At 32.3% G+C, this 8,027-nt stretch overlaps 1 long non-coding RNA gene across 1 annotated transcript; it reads right to left on the minus strand.

Moving 5' to 3' along the window:
- Positions 1-3,695: 3,695 nt before the first annotated feature.
- Positions 3,696-7,812, minus strand: LOC106682425 (uncharacterized). The gene is made up of 2 exons (XR_001343418.2): positions 7,583-7,812; positions 3,696-3,930 (listed from the first exon to the last, which is right to left on the minus strand). It is a non-coding gene; the product is annotated as an uncharacterized lncRNA (long non-coding RNA).
- Between the last annotated feature and the right edge of the window lie 215 nt (positions 7,813-8,027).

An 8,027-nucleotide genomic window follows, 5' to 3' on the forward strand; every position in this document is an offset into this window, starting at 1 on the left:
TAAGTATAGTGATTAATGAGCGTGTAGAAAGAGTGGATACGTAGAAGTCGAAGTTTTTGGTTATTTCATTTTGCAAATTGTATAAGTGAGGATTTTTTTTTTTTGTTTTGTATTGTATCTCTTGTTTTTGAGTTTACGAGGAATTGTTCGTAAACTGGCGGGGGGAGTTATGTTTACGGGGTATGTAATAATAATCTTAATACCTAACTCCCTCCGTCAACAACTCTAGAATGTATAAATATAGGATTACTATTCAGAATAAAGCAGTCTTTTATCAGCAACCGTGAGTGTATTTTCTCTTTCCTTTTTCCTTTTTTGTTGAGTTCAGAACCCGCTATCACGTATCTTATATACATATATATATATATTATTACATATTATAAAATAAAAATAAATAAAGTTATGCACATACTCGATATGGAGTTCTCGATATAATTTAGAGTGAAATAATCAATAGCTGTTGAGAATTATATGAAATTAACAATCAATAAGATTAGCAACTAAATTGGTATTAACTAAAGCCGATTTTATTTAATTATTTAATTAATAGGTGTTAAAGGTCTCCTGAAAAAATATCGAAAAAACGATTTTTTTTTGTCTTTCTCTATTCATTAGCAAAATTCTTATCGTACTGTTTTAATAAATCATATTCTGTGTTCTTAAAATACAATTTATTCGTTGCATGAAACTTGCAATTGTTACATTTCGATAGACATTGTATTTATGTATTTACATAAACCATTTTTGGAATTTTTCTTAATTATTTTTAGGGTTATAGAATAATAAATTTTATTTTTTTAATTCAAACTTGAAAGCTAAAATCATTATAAAGAATAAATAAATCATAGAACATTATCTATCGTATTAAATCAGAGTTGTTTTTTCCAGATTCAGTCGATGTAAGTCTAAAAATAGTTGTACCAAAGAAAATAGCTTTCTGAAGGTAGGAATAAAGCCCGTGTGGAACTTGGGGCTTTTCAAGCCCCACACATGTTGGCAGTTGGGACCACAGAGCCTCAACTTTGATTTCGTTCCTATAGCAGCCCTGTTTCTACAGAGTCAAATATTCGACCGCATAAAGTTACAATCAAATACAGTTTGGGATGGGGTCTTTTTTCCTTTATGCTGTTCATACTTATTGGATAAAAGAGCAAGAACAATGAATGTTTATCTTTTGTGGAACAAGATTTTTCCTTCAAGGACAATTTTATTTGGACCCTTTATTTTAAATAAACCTTTCTATCTTTTTAAGCTTTGAAAGGATGGTTTTAATACTGATAATTGCTCTTATGCTTATAACTCAGGCCATATAATTTGATTTCAACGAAATGATACGAAATAGAATAGAAATGCAATCGAAAAATACGATGAGCAGTAGTCTTTATATATTTATCATTCAAATGTCATTGAGCCATTTATCAATCCATGAGATGACTTACGCTTTTTAACCTAGAACAGATGTTACCAATGAGGCCAAAAAAATGTTTGAGTCTCTAATAGCTCCCGGATTCCGTATCCCCCACACCTGCGTAATGTTGAAATTTCGAGAGGATAGTGTTGGACATTCATCGCAACGGTTTAAAATGCTTAATGAGTTGTGCCTTATTACATTATTATCTTTTATTTCCTAATTTTAAATACTTTTTATAATTTTATTTGTTTACCTACTCTAGTAGTATATTTACGAGTATGTTTCTACCACTAAATCAATGATAACCATTGCTATTTCCTACATAATTTGTTAGATGAATTGGGCCAGGCCAGGTCCTCAAACTATCTTTATGCAGATTATTTATATTATTACGTAAAGACATTTTAGAATACCAATATAACCGTTTTTATGTGAGAAATTCTGTTATTATATAGATTACCATTTAATGAATTATAATATAAAAAATACGCTTTCATTTCAAGCATAGATTTTAATGAATACACTAGATGTTTAATGAAAGAGCTACTATGGTTTCTACAACCCTAAAAATTAAAATGATTGAAATCAATGACTTGTTAAGCATTGTAATATATAGGATCTATGTAGTCATAGAAATTCCTTATTCCAATTAATAATTTTAACTAACTTTAGGAAACCAAATTAGGAAACTTAACTGTCGTTAGGAAAACAAATTGAACAATATTTTCAAGTCGTTTGGTGTGATTAAGATTTATTTCGATCAATTTAAATAATTGATTTATTGAAGTATTTACAATTTATAAAATACTAGAGGGTATTTCGTACTAAACCTGTATTAAACTTAATAACATTCCAAATATTGTTATATAACAGATCTAAAATAACTAAGGGTTTTTAGTTTATAAAAATAGCAAAGTTTAGTTTTTTAATTACCAGTTGAATTTCTCATGAATAAATTGTACACAGCTATTACCTTTCTGAATAGGCCATTGTTTTACCTTCACACTACGATGGAATTTATTTTATATTTTATTTCAAATGGTGATTTTTTTAATTACGGCTTATTTTAATTACTAATTTGTTATATATAAACAAATTAGTAATTAAAATAAGCCGTCAGTTGCAGTCAGCTGTACAACTCATATCAGCTGATCGAGTAGATACTTAAACCTCAACGAAATCTATTAGGCACTAAAACTATAAATATATTATGTAACTCTTTAAAAATTTTTTCTAGCTCCTGAAAAGTTGGATGAAATGTCAGTTGTAACTTCTTAGAGGGAATTCTTTATGTTCATATTATTTTTTCATCCAGGGAAACTAATGGTAGCAGATAATGAATGTTTTTCTAACAGCAAATGATATTCTTTCAATATAAATTTGTAATAAATAAAAAAAAAAAAATATGAGTATTTATTTAAAGGAGTGAAGATCGATTTTGGGAATTAATGGATACTCACCATTGGCTGGCTGATTCGGACGATTGAGGAAACCCACCACCAGTATTTATTGAGCAGTAGTTAATGACCGGGGTCCAGTTTGGAACTAGCAGTAGTTGAGCCCATTAATTAATTAATTAGTCAATGCTGCAGGTAATTGGCAACTACCAGTTACCACTAATGGCCTCCTCCTGTTCTTTTGCCTCATTCACCTTCCCCAGTAGGTTCGTTCCGCTGCGCTACATTTGTTTAGGCCCAGTAGTGGGTAATTATACTTTAAAATGCCACCTTTATGTTCAGAATCTTTAAAATGCTACAAAGCCAATAATTTTGTATTTTTTTTATCAATATGTTAGTGGTATTTTGTTCGCTATCATACACTGGACATTTTTAGGTATACTGTTAATATTAGAAGTGAAAACGAATTTTTCGTTTAGAAAAACCTTTGAGTGTAACAGTCCGGCATAAGTTGTAAGAATGCACACTATATTTTTTTCGCACTAAAAATTATCAATTGAATAAATTGTAAATACAATTGGCTATAAAATATGCTGGTTGTACATATTGTATTTAGTGCATATACATATCAAGCATATCCTTTCTATAAGATAACGGGCTAAGGGAATATGTGGTACGGTAGTGGAAATGTTTTTTTTGTAAAGTTGTCATAAAACATTCCAGAAATCCATAAAGACAATTGGAATTTCTTTTGAAATCTTTTCTTCAAGTATTTATGATTCCTTCTCATAAATTGCCTGTTGATGCTAACAATAATAATCGTGTTTTATTGACAAAATTTTTAAAACGTGACTCGGATGTTCAATTATAATATAAGCACTTAAAAAAACAATTATAACTCATTTATTTCACTTGACTAAGACTTTAGAAGATCATTCTGCGGATCCACAATTGAACAACGGAAAAGAAAAGACACTGTTTTCACATTATTCAAACGTCTTGATGATCACTTCATGCGGAAGTTTTCTCTTCTGTAGTTCTCTGATGATATTAAATAGCTTAGGACAATTCCTGATATTGCAATCAAAACAAACCATTCGAGAGGTGAAAGGTCTTTTTGAGCTGTAACAAAATAGATTGAATTCAAAGGGGAAAATATTTTTAACACATATTTTATATATAACGCCGTACTCCGTTTCACATATTTTCCTGACCCCTGAAAATTATCTATAATTAAAATGATCCCCAAACTCCAAAAGCCTCTAGAATACCCATAATTCTGTCGCCCTATCTCTCTATTACCGATCATGGGCAAAATCCTTGAAAAACTGATTTTGAAACGCTTATACCCCATCCTGGATTCCAATCATATAATCCCTGATCACCAGTTTGGATTCCGAACATCCCACTCTACTATCCAGCAATGTCATCGTGTGGTGGATGTATTCTCGTCTTCTTTGGAGCGCTGAATGAACAGTGCGGGAGTCTTTTTCGATGTAGAACAGGCTTTTGATCGAGTCTGGCACCCGGGACTGCTTAACAAACTCCTAAATTCCTACCTCCTACATACTTTCTCATCATTCGTTCCTTTGTCATTGATAGATTATTCCAAGTAAACCACAATGGTTCCTATTCATTCCTCTATTATCTGGTGTTCCTCAATATAGTATCCTTGATCCCATCCTCTACACCGTCTATACAGCTGACATTCCAACCAATCCTAACACTATCCCCACCACGTATGCCGATGTCACATGTGTGCTCGCAGTTAATAATAACCCATTAATTGTATCCCAAACTCTCCAATCTCTCGAAGAATGGTGTCGTAATTGGAGGATTAAAATAAATTTCAACAAATCCCATAAAATCACCTTTACCCTTCGTCGTAAACCTACTGATAGCCCTACAGTTTCATTTAATAATATTACTCTTACCCTCGTTACTTCTTGTAACGATTGTTCAGGATGAGAAATTTAAAACTAATAGGCTTGGGTGGATTAGGATTTTGGAATAAAAGGAAGTATATCTATTTCGGGCCAAATCTGTTACGAATGGGTGTTGAGATTTTTATAGGTGAGTTTATTTGTGACGTAATAAGAACCAGCATGGATTTGACAGAGGATTTTGGATTGGGTTTGGGAGGAATTTGATGGTTTAGTGATCCCTCACTTCTCAATTCTGTTTGCATGCATTGGTCTGATTATCACAGTGTTATGCGTTTTTGATGTAAATGAGAAGTTTAGAACATTTGCCAAGTTGATATATTGTAGATGTAGATGATCCAGTATGGGGATTCCAAGTAAGTCACTTGTTAAAATGGAGTAGCGAATCTATGTTGAACAGATTCGCTACTCCATTTTAAGTGTAACAAAAGAAGATACTGTAATGCAGGAAAGTAGGGGTTTACGACGAAAGGTGACAGGATATGTTAGGATTTATTTTGATTCTCCAGTTGTGACACCATTCTTCAATGAGTGTGATATGTAATTGCAGATTTTTTGATGCAGTAGTAGGGTCATTGTTTACAGAAATTACAAGTGTGATCGGTGTATGCAGTTATGAAATACTCGTATGTAGTGGGATGGAATTGACGAAGATTGTATAGTAGTCCTGGATAACAGGTTCTGTCAAAAGCTTGTCCAATACATCCCGCGCTCCAATGTGGAAAATATATACCACACGATGAGACTGTTTTATAGTTGACTGGGATTTTCTAAATCCAAACTGATGGTCAGGAATTACATAATTTGATCCCAGGATTGGATAGATGCGTTTTGATGGTAGTTTTTCTAGGATTTTGCCCATAATGAGCAGGAGTGGGAGGATGGAAATTCAAGTGGCTTGCAGGGTTTGGGAAACGTTTTTATTTAAGACATTTTTCAAGGGTCGGAGAAATAGGTGGATCGTAGGGTAATTTTATAATTATAAGTAAGGGACATGGCTTTGCAAGGGAGCTGTTTCAGAATATAGGATGTGATGTGATCATTTCCAGGACGTTTTTTGGAAGATAATTGGTGAATGATGTTCAGTAGTGGTATTCATGATATTGTGTTAAATGTAAAATGTTTTACCATGTTTAATGTTATAAGCATGTTTTTGGAGTTCTATCAACGGGTAGATTCTCCACATGTTTGTATCATGTCATAACAATGTTACTGCAAATTTACTTGATGTGTATATATGTATACAGTTGTAAATAACAATAAATAAATTATTAAAAAAAAAGTTATAAGTAGAGCATTGTGAGCAGCCCTATTTAAATTTATGTTAAATGGTAAAAGCATAAGAGCTCCCTAGAGAATTTTCTGAGTAACCTTTCGTTCCAAAACTTCATGTTACTTCTAAGTTTTGATTTCAGTAATTTATTACAACATGCCTGAAATAAGTGAAAAGTAAAAGTTTGGCTTTTCTTCTTTTTTAAAAAGTCCACTACACAAGACAAAAAAAAAAAAACGCAAACTACGAGTAAGTAACCTAACGCAACAACAAACAAAACGGTGACAAGCTCAGCTGGTTTGTTGCGTGACGCCATTCTCCATTTAACATATCTGAGTAACTGACTCTCAACCATGTTATATCGTTTTAACAAAGAAGGAAACATTTTTACATTTAACATAAATTTTTCCATTTAACATACTTTAACATGTTAAACTAAAGATCATGAATACCCCTATTATTTTTGAATAGTAAAAGTCTTTAGAAGGAAGGGACTATTTGAAGTTGAATCGTTATTTCTGCTTCAACATGTTAAAAAAAGATCCGGGGTTGATGATATGAGTTCTGAGGGAGGGGACGTGTGGTTTGAGGTGCCTGAGATTGGTGAGTAACTTCTAATAGACTGACTTCTGGGATTGATAGCTCAATGGGGTCGATTATTGACTGGAGTTCGATATTCCATAGTTCATCTTCCAGAACTACTTTTCTTATATTATGCATTTGGAGGGCAGGATTTTTTGATGTTGCATATTTTTGTACATTATGTGAAATTTTACTTTGAAAAAAAATTAACTATTAGTCCTCCCTTTAACACACCCTCATGATTTATTTTTAGCTTTTGAGGTCTACTATCACCTCAAACAATAAATACTGCCTAGGATTTATGGGTTCCCCCCCTTTTTTTTTTGAGTTATGAAAAATTCAAAATGGATCTTAATAGGTCTCAGTTATAATGAATGAAGTTTCTTTTTGTATTATAGCCTATTTTATAACATGAATTTTTCCGATCAAACACTTCCCAAAAGCGTCATCACCACATACACTAACGGATGTTCACAATTTTTGGCGATTTACAATGTAAAAAGCGAACAAATGTAACGATCTTAATAGTTTGAGAATTCTATTTCCCGTAAGAATCTGTCATTATCATTTGAGTACCTTCGTCAATCAAGGAGACCCGAATATTATTCACGATCCTTACGATAACAGATTCTCAATAATAATGAAGGATTCTTAGATGAAATCATTTTCACATAAATCGTCAAAAAACCTAAACAATATCTTGCTTTCTATGGCGACTTATGCCCAAAGGTTGCATCTGATTGGGAAAAAAAATAGTGATATAAAATCCCTTTAAATTAGCTTTTATATATATAAGGGATTTTCATTTAAAATACGTCTTTCCGCTATAAATTGCGGAGTTAAGGGTACTGGAAAGGACTGGGAGACTAATAGAAGAAACTTCATTAGAAATAACGAAGGCCTATTTTTTATCAACAATTACTCCCCCCCCCCTAAAAAAAGCGCCGTTTGTTTAGGATATAAACTATATACTCACTACAAATATCTTGTTGCGGAAGAATTAAGTCTTCCAGCAAATTTAAAAGGTTATACATCATGCGTCGGTCCTTACAAAAGGTATTGGATCTTATGGCGTTGAGACTCCTTTAAATTTAATTTGCTTAATCAAAAATTTTAACATTAAAATTTTGATGTTAATTTTTAATTTTTTAGTCAAAGAAATTAATAATTACAGGTTTTGTTTAAGAAAATTAAACACTTGCCTCGAAGAAGCTTCCCACATGTTAACGATACAGGTGTATTATGAGGCTTGTTCTAACACAAGTTTAGACTAACTTGACACTGGAGAGCGCTATAGTGTGATGAGCAAGCCATTATGTGATAAGAAAAAAAATACTTGTGTTACAATATCTCAAGACCTTTTAATGTGGAAATATTATTAGGGTGCTACTAATGGGTAGTTTCTTTACATGCTTGTATCA

Source organism: Halyomorpha halys, unplaced genomic scaffold (genome assembly GCF_000696795.3).
Source record: "Halyomorpha halys isolate HHAL.00 unplaced genomic scaffold, Hhal_1.1 Scaffold413.1, whole genome shotgun sequence".
NCBI classification, from domain to species: Eukaryota; Metazoa; Arthropoda; class Insecta; order Hemiptera; family Pentatomidae; genus Halyomorpha; species Halyomorpha halys.